Source organism: Neltuma alba, unplaced genomic scaffold (assembly GCF_004799145.2).
Source record: "Neltuma alba isolate B1F8T4 unplaced genomic scaffold, ASM479914v2 tig00004684_pilon, whole genome shotgun sequence".
NCBI classification, from domain to species: domain Eukaryota; kingdom Viridiplantae; phylum Streptophyta; class Magnoliopsida; order Fabales; family Fabaceae; genus Neltuma; species Neltuma alba.
This window is the reverse complement of record NW_021633816.1, coordinates 1-15,459: the sequence shown is the minus strand read 5'-3', so window position 1 is coordinate 15,459 and position 15,459 is coordinate 1. Positions and strand designations below refer to the sequence as shown.

The window sequence follows — 15,459 nt, the reverse complement described above, 5'->3', positions numbered from 1 at the left end:
TGGGTTATATATATCTTTTTTGACCAGCAGTAGATCATATACATCAGAACTGCGACTTAAAATGCCCATCATGATATGAACGAAAATTTTTATTGTCAAATTTATCTTTGACAATGATGTTTCGTTCAGTTAACAATAATGCAGACCTTGTCTCACAATAATGTGCATTTTGCTTATTGTCATGTTTCATATCGCTATTGATGGGTTGAATTATGTTAACTAGAATTTTCTCACCTAATTAAATTATAAATTAAATTAGAATTTAATGTCATTCAATGTTGCGTTAATTGAGAAAATTGTTAATTGAGGGCAATTAAGGAGTATTTTCTAAAGTGCATGGGATTGGGGTGAGAAAGGAATTTGTGTGATATGATATTCCCGATATAAAAATATATTAAAATCAATGCTAGTTCGGAGTCAGTAAAAATATTTATGCACTACTTATTAAAAAGAATTGAATTATAATAATAAATACTCCCTCCGTCCCTTATTATAAAATCCAGTTTTTTGAATAGGTTTGTCTCTTTTTATAATATTATTTTTGAGTTTGTCTCAACATTTAATACACTATTACTTATTTTATCCCTAGTTTAATACATTTAATACATTCTCTTTCTTCATTTATTTCACTATTACTCTTTGATCACATCTGCCCATTTATATATAAGGGTACGTTTGGAAAAAAATTACTTTTGCTACGTATTTAGTGCTTTTAACTAATTTTAACTATTTTTTTAAATTGTATAATTTAGTTAAAAAAATCTTATAATAAAAAACGGAACAGTATGTCCTAAAAATCATTAGGTTAAAAAGGCAGCTCACTGACCCAACAATTAAATGCTGACATGCTAGTCTTAAATTTAAAATATGTAAATTGAGAAATAAGTAAAAACCTAGTAATAACTTTTTCAAATTTCCAAATGTCCAAACCTCCACCGTTCTGATTTCTGAACTCAAAGGAAAACAAGAAGTATCTCAGCAGCTCTCATTTCCATTATTCTACGACTTCAACAACGTAACTCTAAGCACAGTACGTCCCTGCAACTATAAGTACAGTAGCAATTCTTAATTTTAGTCTTTCAGAAGGGGAGGAGAAGCAGAGAGTGGAGGGAAATAAACACATAATAATTCTTAATTTTAATCCATCATAAGGTTGATTTTATTTTTAAAATATAAAAACAAGTATATTAATTAATTACAATTTGGATATGCCAGTATTTAATTGTTAAGCCAGCACAGCATTTTAAATTTGCTGACTCAGCATTTTTCGTTAATAGTTAACAGTGTTAAGTTTATAGGATTAAAAATATTTTTTAAAACTTAAAAGATTAAAACTGAACTTTATGTAAATTTAAGAGACTAAAATTAGACTTTAGCAATATAGATATAAATGGAGAAAAATATTGTAGTCAAATGAAACCTTATTCCGTCACTCGTTGGAATTGAATAGGAATCATGATTTCCATAGACATTGGAATGGACATTAATTATTCCAATTAAGACAAGGAATGGACTTTAATTCCTTTCTTTTCTCAAAAGGGGGCATTTCTGCCTTATCCGACCAGCCTAAATAATTCAATGGCGTGAGCACGATTTAATGTTCATGTCTACAGTTGAAGTACGAACATGAGGCGGGTTGCGAGAGAAAGAGGGATCAGATATGGAAGCCTTGTGGTTCTTTGTTTAGGGGTGTGGCTCCACCACTTGACTCGTGGCAGCCCCACCCTTCTCCTCTCTCTCATCTTTCATATTTACTCCTCCTACCGACGGTCTAACTGTTGTTGACATGGATTTGCATCTGTTTATCTCAAGTGTTTATAACTTATAAGCATTCTCATATGTTTATCTTGTACCTGTTTGGTAAAGCGTTTGAGGGGTAAAAAATAATTTATATGTGCAATAAATCAGTCTGTAAATTTAAGACCTGTTTATCATAGTTTTTGGCTAATTTGACTTATAAATTAAAAGTTATTTTTAAACACGATTATAAAAGCACATAAAACTTACTTATAATTTATGCAAAAACATTTTTTAATTATTTATTTTTAATATTCTCTTAAGTGAAAATAAATTTTATCAGTTTTATAATATATTTAATTTTAATATTATTTTTTATTTGATATTTACATAAATTATGCAGAGTATATCATCCAATTAATTATGTGATATTATTTGGTTTAAAAATTTTCATATTACTACGATTTCTAATTTAAATATATTTTATTTATTAAACATAACTTCTTCCTATCATAATTCATTTAAAATTATTATATTTTATAAATTCATATTTTATTTTTTTTATTTAATAAAAGTTATACCTATTTTGGTCATTCTACAAACTAAACCAACTTATTCAATCATAATCCAAATAAATTTTTATTTTACAAAATAATTTTTTATAAAAGTCAATTCAGACATAAATCACATTGCCTAATTTAACTTTTATCCAATCTCACTTTTTTAAAAATCAGATTAAAAATAAGTTTCTTTTTTTTTTTTTACCACCAATCCAAGTAGACTCTTTATATTTCACAAATCACAATTAAATAACTGCTTTTAAATATTTTTATCGCAATTCTAAACAAGGTCAGAGTTGAGTCTTGTCCAGAAGCGGTGTTTGGACGACAACCAAAATTGAACCGCGAACTGATGGAGTGGTTTTTGCGAAATCAAGTGGGTATAGTATAACGTTGGTTCATTTATCATTGTTTTTCCTCTTAAAAAAAGAAAAAGAAAAATCTAATTCGGGTCATCCTTATCTTCGCTTGGAATGTTATGTGATTTGTTACCATATGTATGATTATATCATGTGAGCTCGTTAACTCAAGAAAAGGACCATTTAATTTTATTTAAGCTGTTTAATAATTTTATACTCTTCTAATCTTTAATATAAGACCTAATTAACTAATTTAAATAAATTAAGGATATTATTTTTCATTCTCCGATCCTTATTATGTTTATATTTATATTATTATATATGTATGTGATATTATTTTTTATTTAATTATTATTTCATCAATTCATCATTAGTCTAACCATTTTTAATTTGAATCATAACAATCGTGAGTAGCTGATGATTTTTCTAGTTTGGCAATTTTTAAACCATTGGCATGTAATTTATTATTCTCTTTTTATGTTATTCAAAAAAAAATTTAGAATACATTCATGATTCACAAAACACGTCACTCTGCAATCTCTACCGCACACCTCCAACAATACTACCTCACAACTTTTACGGAACACTCACAATTCAAAAGTGAATTGTTTTCTTCAAGTTTTATGAAGAACTTGTCAAAGTTATTATACTACCTCCGGTCCTAATTATAAGACCCAGTTAACTTATTTGAGGAGATTAAAGAAGTAAGTTAAGTTAGTTATTTGTAATAAATAAGTGTTATCATTCCTAAAATATTCTTGTTAATTAAATATATTGGCTAGAACTATCATTATTAGAAGGACTATCTTGGAAAAATATATATAAATATGAGAGAGAAAATGGATTGGGGTCTTATAATTAGGACCAAACAAAAAGTCAAACGGGGTCTTATATTAAGGACCGGAGGTAGTACCACCTTCCTCTGTTTTTTTACTATAAAATAAATCTTATATTACGAACCAGAAATAATATTTTATTAGTTGTAATTCATGAAATCATAAGGGCTAACAAATTGATTTTTATTAATGAATAAAAAAAATATAGATTTATGTTGCGAATAAAGGTTCGAGTCATCAGGATCATCAGACTATAATGCATGATTATTGAGTAGTATAATTCATTTCTCAAAACATTGAATTCATGTTACCTTCTTTTATATATTTTGAAGCAATACAGTTAGACTGTTACCCTTTTTATTTATTATTTATATAGCATAATAAGTATGTATTATCGTATTTAGTTAATATTATAAATAATTAGGAATTTTTAGATATTTTTAAATGAGTGAATGCAAAGCAAAAAATTACAGAAAGATTGAGAAATTTTTAGTATATAATAATTAATATTTAATTTATCTAACTTAAAAATATAACAACATTATTTTTAAAAAAATATTAATATCTTCATTAATTTAGGATATTTGATATTTTGAGAGGAGTGATGGAATTCCATGTATGGTAAACATGAGTTGTTAATATTACTTCTTCCACTCCTATATATAATATAGTTCTCTGGCCTTTAATATAGGATCTAATTATTGAGTTGATTTTGGTTTTAAATATAAGACTTATTTCTCATATTTATCAATTTTTTCTAAATTATCCCTATGGATACTCTCTTAACCATAATCAAATAGAAAAAAGAGTGAGGATATTAAGAAAGATGATTATGGTGTTTTAGGAAAAAATATGTCATATTTCTTATAATTAACTAACTTATCTAAATTTTTTAATCTAATTAAGTCTTATATTAAGGGCCAGAAAAGTACAAATCACTGGGTTACATAGATATAATATATATATATATATATATATATATATATAACGGGAAATTCACTCTCATACTAGGGGCAGCAACTAAGAGATTATTTGGAATAACATTTAAAAGTATTTATAAGTACACTTCACATAAGTCGAGATAAAAATTTTCTCACATATTTATATCATATTCTGTAAATTATAATTAAAAAAAATTTATAAGTTATTCTAGACAAAATTTAAAAATAAATACGATAAAAAGGGGAGGAAAAGAGTGTGGGATACAAAGTGAAGGAAAGAAAAGGACAAAAGAAGAAGAGGCCAAAAGGTGAAAGTTGAGCGAAAAGCGGTTTTAGGGAATGTGGTGGGCGCCTCCTGATTTCCAATCTCCTCATTGTCATTATTTCTCATTTGTCACCCATTTTTATTCAATTATATTCACAAATTAAAATTAAAAATGACTTCAAATATTAGTATATTACGGTAAGGGAGTATTATTTGGCGTTGGCATAAATAATTTGTGGTTTTTTTTTTTGGAGGAGGGTGGAAGAAAAGGAGGGAGTTTGATTAGAGAGGATAATTATGAGGCAATTATTATTAAAGATGGAGAAGAAGATAATCACATGGTACTAACCATAGGAATGATGAAAACTTGTACCAAAATCGGAAGATTAATGCATTAATTACACACAACCATTGGGTCATCACTTTGTTGGGAGAAGGAGGAGGAGGTGGTCTTGTCGTGTCATTTCATCTCACATCGTACCTTCCTGCCTTCGAGGAAATGGATTAAACAAAATTTAAGATTACAAGTAAAATTAAACTCATAATTTTAATTTTATGTTATTAAACTTAATGTTTGGTTGGAGGCTTAGGCTCAACGCACACTACTACCAAACAAAAATTAAACGGCGGTTAAAATGAGCTTTGTATGGTGAATTTGAGTCTGACGTCTATGCCATTGACATAGAATGTAGAGGATTTCACGGTGATTTAATAACTGTCGTGGTATGTGACTTTTCACTGCGGTTATATAAATAACCGCAGTGAAATTTTTTTGTTTTTTTAGGCTATGTTTCACCTTACTGATCAAGATAGAACGAAAGAACAAAGCCTCAAAAGAAGTCTCTCACCAGTTAAAAGCATTCTAATGGAGTAAATATAGATTTTTTCCCGCCGTAATAGCGTCACTTAGCTTCACCTTCAGCCACCAGATCGAAGCCATTAAGATTTAATAAAGATAAAATCAAAGACTTAGATTTGATAAAATCAAAGACTCAAATCTACTAAAAATTAGATCTTTTTAAACTCAGATTAAACATTATATTTTTAATCAAAGAAAATAATCATATCAAACTACAAAAACTATGAAATCCATGAAAAGAATGGAGGTGAAAAACTCACAAATAAGAATGAAGAGGATGAGGCGATGACAACGGCAACAGCAACAGCGACGGTGATGGAAGAACACAGCAGAAATGATTGAAGCAATGGATAAACGCCGACAAATGTAGGAGGAGAGAGAAAATCGAGTGAGGATGGTATGGGAGACTATGAACTCTGACTCTGAAAAGTGAAAGCTATTGAGCGATGGATTTTAAAATTCTGATAGACTTTTTACGGCCGTTATTTAAAAAACTGCCGTTTAAAACGGTTTTTTTAAATAATCGCTTTTAAAAATATGCCTATAATTACATAAATGTCACTGTTATATTTTTTATAATAACCGTCATAAACTAGTGTCGTGAAAACTTAGTAGCAGGAGAAGAATATTATTGTCTTGTTATAATCACAGTGATGGTGGGTCTTCGTGCTATTTGTGGAACAACCTATGCATAGTGACAATCCACCATTTTTAGCTTTGGATCACAATCCTCCTTTGATATGTATGTATGTATACGTTGGACTTTATGGCCTTTTAATTTTGTCACAATGCAAGCAAATCACATCCAAACTTGTGAGAGAGACCCCAATTTTCTCACATGCAATGCTCCTTCTCCATTAACTGTTTCACCCTCTATTCACGCCTTCCAATCCTATTTATATACAAGACACTTGAACCAAAATAAAATTTCAATCTTTTTTCATAAAGCATCAAGTGGATTTTTTTTTTAACCCTTTTTCCATTCTTCCCCATTCAATATATTGGTTTTATATTTTCAATTTGTCACCTTCTCATTATATTCATGCGATTAATACAGGCAAGTTTGAAATTTTAGTCAATTTTTTAGACAGAACTAATAATGTGGTCTTAACCCTTGTCCAGGAAAAGGATCAAACACTCTCACAGGGATTCGATCTAGAGTTAGTCAAGATGCTAGGGAGGCATATTCATAGCTTAATGAAGCTGGAAGATTCTTATCTAGTGAATCAAATAAAATAAAAAAACTTACTTGCCATGCTCTCGTGTTAGTAGGAACAAGCTTTAGTAGATCATGAGTTAATTTCTCTGTTATTAGATCGTTAGTAAGCCTAACCCCTTCCTAAAATTTCTGTTCACCGAAAAAATAATAATAATGTGGTCTTACCCACTTCTTGTTCACTACAGTAAATATATTTAGAAATATCTTATAAATGGGATGATATAAAAAGAAGGGTTAAGGTGCGCCCAGCACCCCGAACTATTTACCCAGGTGCGTCCAGTGGCATAAAATAATTTTGAGTGCATCCAGTGTCCTAAACTAATTAAAATGGTGCGTCCATATCTCAAGCTAACAGAAATGTTATGTTTTATCATTACTTTCCTAACTCAGTTAAAGTTGACCCCAGATATTCTAGATGGTAGACATATAGACATGATGTGTATTATTCTTACTCAAAATTGAATTTATTTCCTTCCTCTTCTTCTAAATAGATTGACTTTTGAGTAAGAATAATACACATCGGGTGCCCATGTGTCTACCATGTAGAATATTTGGGGTCAACTTTAAGCTAAGTCAGGAAGTAACGGTTTAAACATAACATTTCTGTTAGATGGGATATGGACACACCATTTTAATTAGTTTAGGACACTGGATGTATTCAAAATTATTTTAGGTCACTGAATGCACCTGGATAAATAATGTAGGGTGCTGGGCGTACCTTAACCCTAAAAAGAATATATATATGCTATCCTGATAATACACTACATTTTAATAATATATATATATATATATATTTATATGAATGTATGTATATGTACAGATGAAAGTGAGATGGAAGTGAAGTGAAATGCACATTGGGATGTTCCCTAGGACGGTGAAAGAGGACAAAGGGAGTGACAGAGAAGTGGGAAATGTGATATCACAACGTCCACAGACATGCATGCATGCGTATCTGTAATTATTGTCGCCTTTTCTGATTTCCTTCCCTTCATCTCATCTCATCTCGTTTTCCTCCCCTCCTCGTGATTCCCTTCACATCACATACTAAAAATGTATATATTTAGTATTTTACTGTGCCTCAAATCAGATTGTCTTCAAAAAAGAATATCTATAAGCAATTAGATCATCTTAATTAATTCATCATAATAAAAAAATAGTAGTTAACTTATTAAATCTGCCTCGAATTTAAAATCTTTTTATCAAGGTTGTGAATGAGAGAAAGAACAGTACAATAAATCACATTTAAATATTGATTATGGGTTACAAAATTAATAAATAAATGTTAATTACTTTTTAAGTTATTCATATCGTAAACCAATACATTTTTGTAAAAATGATTCATGTTGTGAATCGGAGGAGGCAGCATTTCACTTCTCTATATTATCACATTACCACTTTTTTTTTTCTTATTCCATTTACACCATATATTAAAAATATATATAATAATATAACATTTATATAACTTTTAATAATTAAAATTACACGTAGTACTGAACATGATTAAAAATATAGGGGGTCGTCACCTCACCTAACACCTGATCGAATGTTGTCTATAGGAAAGCTTAACACATACTCTAAATTAATTACATTCAATGATTGGGGAACTAAAAATGATTAAGCCAACCACTTGAGTGGGCAACCATAGTAAAATTGTCAAATACTAATAACCCGATGAATTTACTTCTGATGGTGATTTTTTTTTTTAAAAAGAAAAGCTGGCACATAAAGTTTTTTTCTTTGTTAGTTCACTTTATTTCTTTCTAGAATCACTTTATAACATATGTTTCCTCCTGTGAGTGTTTTAGGTTTTAAAAGCGAGACGAAAAGGGTCTCAGGAATGTTTGTGATGACATTATTTTTTTAAAAGCCTTTTCATTTAGTCCAATAATGTTAATTTTTGTAATTTACAATTAAAATAAATGGAAACACGTTGGTCATGTATGCGTTGGGAAAGACGGCGAGTTGATAAAAAGGTGAGTTTACAAAATGATTGCACAAGATGGTTTTTAATGATATTATTATATGCTACCTCTGATATTTAATATAAGAGGTAGTTTGCCTTTCAATTTGGTCTTAAATACTCTTCCAGTCCTAAATATAAGACCCTTATACACTACCCTTATACTAAATATAAGGGTAGTGTATAAGGGTCTTATATTTAGGACCAGAGGAGTATAAGATTTTAACATACTTTGTCTCTAATATTTATTTATTTTTTCAAAATAGTACACATGTTAAAAGTTCAATCAAATTGTAGCTCTAGCTAATTCACATAATTAACAAGGGTATTTTAAAGAAAACAATACTTAACTATTGCAAATAACTAGCTCAAGTGCTCAACAAACTTTCTTAATCTACTTAAATTAGTCAACTAGCTCTTATATTAAGTACCGGAGTTAGTATAAAACCTCATTTGACTTTTATTTTGGTCATAAATATAAGACCCCAATCTATTTTGTCTCTAATATTTGTCTATTTTTTTTCCAGAGTAATCCTTCTAATAATGATAGTTCTAACTAACATATTTTGTTAGTAAAGATATTTTAGGAAAGATAACACATATTTATTTGAAATAACTAATTTAATTTATTTTTTTAATCTTTTTAAATTAGTCAACTAGCTTTTATAATTAGGGCTGAAAGTAGTAATATTTATGAAAAATCATATTATTCATAAGTTTTGGAATATAGTATAAATCGTTCACTAGATTCGATATAATATTCAGGATCATATTTGCTTCTTGTTATCGTTTGTAGGAATACCAATTTTAGCCGTACAAAAAATGAATTGCGCAAGTGAAGTGAACTAAATAGGCGAGGGGCTTCGAATTAAATAAAGAAGTCTATAAATCTTTTGTTTTAGTTTGAGGGGAAATCCGAAGCTGTGTAATCTTTTTTGGGCTCCAAAGTTGTATAATCAAGCAAGACATTCTGGTGAAAAAAAATAATCCAGCAAGACATTTTGTCCAACTTAAAATTAGGAAATGTTTTTATAGGCATTAGATAAGAAATTAAATACAGTTTGTCTGCTCAAATTTTATTTAATATTAACAATTCGAAGGGGATTTAATATTTATGAGGCAAGTTTTAATATTTTCAAGTTGAGTTATGTCATTTACAGATCAAACTTATAAATATTAATTTTTATAATTGAAATAATTAAATTAGAAATATGTCATTTATGATGCTTGTTTTTTTCCCCCAAAATATCTCTTTTAATGTTACACTTTTGTTATCTCTCATCTCTCTCTTCTCTTTCGATATTTAATAGGGACAAAAAAAAATCACATGAATTATTCTCACATCGTCTTATATCTTGGACCACAATTTTTTTTTTAAATTAGCGTCTTATATTATAGACCAAAAGGAGTATTAAATTTGATATATAGTGATTAAAATGATATAAAAAATATGGATATTATGATAAAGAAATAATCAATATAGGTGACCATGAGAAAATTGGACTGTGTATATTGAAGATCAAGGTTAAAACTCTCAAACGGACTCTGTAATCCATCCGTCCTTTTAACAAACACCTGTTAATTACTTCATTCACTTATTTAAATAAAAAAACAGTTAAAATTAGTTAAATGTTAAAAATTGATTTAATTTTATAGAACTTCCTTTAAACAAGTTAAAAAGTTAGGCCTACATTTTTTTATTAAGATTTTTTTTTTGCCCGCTTTGATTGAGAATTAATAGGAAGATTAGTTTATTGTCTCTGGCTACAGTTGATTCTTTGAATGGGTACATGAACAATCATGTCATGAGGGAAGTTTGTTTGGCTTTATAATAAATAATTGCCACTTTTCATTTAAAAAAAAAAAAGAAGAAGGAAGAAATCCATAAAGTCTCCACTCTCCAGATACCCTAGCCCTGTAGCCAGAGTCTAGTTTCTTCGCAGCAACCCAAAAAAAAAAAAGGAAATTAGTTTAAATTCCTTGCAGAACAAGCACACGCACTCCTTGTATTTGGGTATATAAAATCTTTAAAAAAACATATAATTTAAACAATATATTTATTTTAAAAAATTTTGTTGAAATAATTAGCAATTTATTTAATGAGAAATGAAGATTCACAACAATTTATATATATCTTAACTATGTCAAAAGTTACTAAAAAGATATTTAAAAAGAACAAAGGTCTCGAAAATTGAGGAGCATGGTTAAATTATTTTATTTATATATATATGCGGATAAGTTTGCTTATTCTTTTCAAAAGAATAGTGAGGGGAAAACAATAGAGAAAATGCATTCTTTTAAAAAAAAAAAAAACCGTCGTCAATTCACTTGGATAGTTTTTCTGAGAAGTGAAAAGCAAGAGGAAGAGAGGGTGGGGTTGTTTGGGGGATAACAGAGGGGTAGGAGAGTTGCCTCATAAAAGTGGAAGAAGTACCTGACAGTCTATGATGCTAACCCCACCATTTTTCAGTAAGGACAGATTTGTGGGTCAAACCCTTCAAACCCTGGGAATTAAAAAAAAAAAATAACACGATTCCTGTCCCCTTGATTATTTCGGTGAAAACAACATTTATTCACCTTGGGAGCGACTAGCGAGAAAGCAAGAGAGAGAAACATTAGATTCCATTTACATCTAAGTCTATCTCTAGGTGCTATTACACAACTTTTTTACTGTAGTTCATTCTGTAATGATGATTTCCTGCTGATAAAGAAATGGACTCCGTTTCTTGCATTATTTAAACAAATCCCTCCCCCATCTTCACATTCTCTATTCACCAAGCTTTTCTCTGTCTAGATCAGAATTTCACCTTCCCATTTATAACACCAGGGAAGGATAGAGAGACGTAAAAAGAAAGTGATGGAGCTTACTCAACTCGGTTTTCTGGAGGAACTACTAGCTCCAAGAAGAGACACTTGGGGCACTTTTTCATCTGGGTTGGGTGAGATATTCCCCAACAATGATTGGAGTCTTGATTCTTTTGTAGATAACCCACCTTTAGCTCCTCTGAATCCTCCATTGCATTCTTTTTCCACCCCACTAGACCCTAGATTTGAGTGTTCATACACTAATGAAGCAACATACCCATTTGTTGATGGCTTCACAGTAACAGAGCTTGACTCTTCATACGCCAGGAATGACGATTCTGCGCTATTTCCTGCGCAAGAAAGTAACCCATCAATGGAGGATGAAGAGTTTGGCTTTCTGGGGAGTGAAAATCAGAGCCTTGAAGAGATGAACACTGTCTGCAAAATTGAGGAACAAGCCACAGAAGTTCCAGCCTTCAACGTGGGTTTGTGTGGGGAGAAAAAACCCAAGTCCAAGAAGCTTGAAGGGCAGCCTTCCAAGAATCTAATGGCAGAAAGAAGGAGAAGAAAGCGCCTCAATGACCGCCTCTCCATGCTAAGGTCTATAGTTCCTAAGATCAGCAAGGTAAAAAGTAGTATACATGATTTTCCAGATGTTATACTTGAAGAATTTTTAGTTCACTTGGCGGTTGACGCTTGAAACTGATATGGATATGTCAACATTAACAGATGGACAGGACCTCTATTCTTGGAGACACCATAGATTATATGAAAGAGCTTCTAGAAAGGATCAGTAAGCTGCAAGAAGAAAGAACGGAAGAGGGTGTAAATCAGATAAACCTATTGGGTAATCCAGAGAGATGAAGCCAAATGAAGTGATGGTAAGAAATTCACCCAAGGTATGGTTCTAATCCCCTAAAATTGATGCATAATCAATGGTCCAGTGCCTGAATAAATACAAGTTCTGTGATATTTTTGGCAGTTTGAGGTAGAGAAGAGAGATCAAGACACCAAAGTCAGTATCTGTTGTGGCACAAGGGCCGGATTGTTGCTATCAACAGTGAACACCCTCGAAGCATTAGGTCTTGAGATTCAACAATGTGTTATAAGCAGCTTCAATGATTTTTCAATGCAAGCATCTTGCTCAGAGGTTTATAAGTACCTTATTTCTAAGGGATTTAAATCTCCAAATTCTTACTGGAAAGCATTTATATCTCTTACTAATGATAATTCTTTCTCTGGTTGTTAGGCATCCGAGCAAGGAACTGGTATTAGCTCTGAAGAGATAAAGCAAGCACTGTTCAGAAATGCTGGTTATGGTGGGAGATGTCTATAGGACCAAGATGTGAGCAGTATAGACAAGTAGCTAAAACTATTTCCAGATGGTGGAGAAGCAATTTTTACCTTTAAGTTCTTCAGAATAAATTAGTATTGATTAATGATGTACTTTATACAGCTTTACCCTTTATTTTATCATATATTGGGGTATCTTGGTACAAGGCATCAGAGTTCTCATCAGACGAATATCAGTATGTTTTTTTTTTTAAACATGTTTCAATCAAGTTGAATTATTGCTGAACACGAAAGAGGAATCCAACTGCTCATTCATAGATTCCTGAATACGTTACATGTTGAGAGTTTTTTTTTCTTCCTCCCCACTCAGACATCAAGCGAATAATTGTCTGTCATCTGGTTATATTTGCGTGGCAACTAAAGCCAGTCACTAACAGCTTCTGGATGTTACAATTATAAAAAGGATTCTGGTTTCTGTTAGATAGCCCATCTTACGCTATGAGAAGCAAGGTCGATAATTGAATTGCCAATGGACCACTTTTAAAATGAATCACTCTTGCAGCTTTATAATTTCACAATGGCTGCAAATAAATTGAGGAGCCCACATGTGTAAGGTTGGGATGCTGCCCTAGACGTACAAGTGAAACTGATGCTATCTTTTATGACGAGCTTGAAGGGAAAGTCTACAGACTGATGCCTCTAAAGTGTAAAACTACTGATATGCAAGATAACCAGAAAAGTACTAGTCCTGTTTTTAGTTGCAAGTACGTCAATAATTGTGAGTTGAAAAATCTCCTTTTTGACTAAGAATATAGTATGTAATTCGAGAATTATGGCTAACGGGTTATGTGTCCAAGTTAACCACGCAGAACCCTTGCCATCAGAGGCAAGGGTGAGAAAAAAAGTTCAAATTAAAAATAAATAGAGTAAACAGACTATTTACATTCGCAAAGGGACCTAACCTGAAGATGAAACGGGAACTCAAAGTGCCGTCGTTGCTCATGATAACTTCATCTTTCCTCGCGGCTTGGTAGGTAGGCCTCAATAAAGATGGAAAATGCATTGGATGAAGAAGGAAGAAACACAGACAGGGGAGACAGACATTGGGTCACCAAGCTAACCTTGAAGTTCAAGGCCTCAATCAGGAACATCCATGTCCGCGAGAGTGCAACCTCTATTTTAAAGCTATTTGCAAAGTAGAGTACATAGAGCTTAGTCAAATGCCAAAGGTAACAGAACAGTTTAAGTAGTCAGGCAGGTAGAAAACAATCGTTGCTACCCCAATTTGGTGCATGATATTTAGAAAATCGTCCGCGATCACAAACCATTTTTTGGACCCAGGAAAAATTGGATCTCCCATTTTTATTAGCTAGAGAAAAATTTTACAAGAGCTAGCCAGTATTAGGCTGTGACCAAACTACACTATCTAAAAGTCAGCTACTATACACTAGTCTATCAATTACCAGTCAACAAGGCTAAAAGATGGTGTGATACAACTCAATTGATTCAAGTTAAATCTATTGAATTTCATCTTCATCATCAAAATTTTCGGCTTCAACGTGGTCATCAATGTCTTCATCAGAGCTATAACTATCCATGAGATTGGCTTGCGAATGTTGAAACATTTTTATGGCATCTCTAGCTTCAGACACCAAGGCAACTTTTGCAGATTCAACCACGCCCCTCTTCTGAACGTTGCTTTCATTACTAACTGCTTTCCCAGGCTTGGACATTTGTACTCGTGCAGATGCTGCTCTTCTCCTAGCTTCTCGGCAGCGTAATTGATTAATATACTTCTCATGCAGTGCCCTGTTCTTAACTTGTTTCAGTACAGGGGGACTAAGAATATCTGAATCGCATGAACTGCTGAACCTTGAAAGGGTCTTTCCATTGCGTGAAGATGATTTTTCATTGCAACTTTGCACCCATCCTTGCTTTTCATCTAGCTTCTCAGGAGTAGAGAGTGCATCACTCGGCGGAAAAGCATTAGTTGAAAAGTCGACATTGGGTTCAAGAACAAAAATAAATCCCCTTCATGGTCTGAATCAACTTTTCGATTGCATTGTAACAGCTTTCTGAAAGACTTCTGAGTAAGATAACTCTTTGATTTTGAACAACTTGATCTTCTAGCTTTGTTAACAATAGGTTTGAGCAGCTTACTTGCTGAAAGCAAAACTTCATCAAGGGGTGATGACTTCATTTTCTTCGCCCTTGATCGAGGCTGATGTTGAGGCGGAGTTAAATGGTCTTGGTGAATTCTTTCAAAGCAATCCTGCGCAGACTTTCCAGGAACCTGCAATAGATTTTGTATAGCGATGAACTCAAGAATAAACCCACAGGTATAACCAAACTCCAAATTCAAAAATGCTCTGCGTTAATAGTAATATTGCGTGCCATTAATTACACTGATCGTGAACCAACGATTAAAAATTAGAAAGAAAAGCACCAACCAAGGTCATGCCTCTTCCATTAGGAATTTCAAGACAAAGAATTTAGTGTTGTTCCCACGAAACATTCCCAAGGAACACGTCAGTGGTGCAAGTCTCACTTGCGCATAAAATTGTCTCTTTGCCATGTGCTCCTAAAATTCCTAGAAGTTATAACGTTTCCATTTTTATGGTGTTA

At 31.8% G+C, this 15,459-nt stretch overlaps 2 pseudogenes; one reads left to right on the top strand and one right to left on the bottom strand.

Annotated features, from left to right (window-relative positions):
* Positions 1–11,488: 11,488 nt before the first annotated feature.
* On the top strand, positions 11,489–13,161 carry LOC114745463 (transcription factor bHLH93-like; annotated as a pseudogene).
* Positions 13,162–14,253: 1,092 nt separating this feature from the next.
* LOC114745462 (uncharacterized) lies at positions 14,254–15,127 on the bottom strand (annotated as a pseudogene).
* Positions 15,128–15,459: the final 332 nt, after the last annotated feature.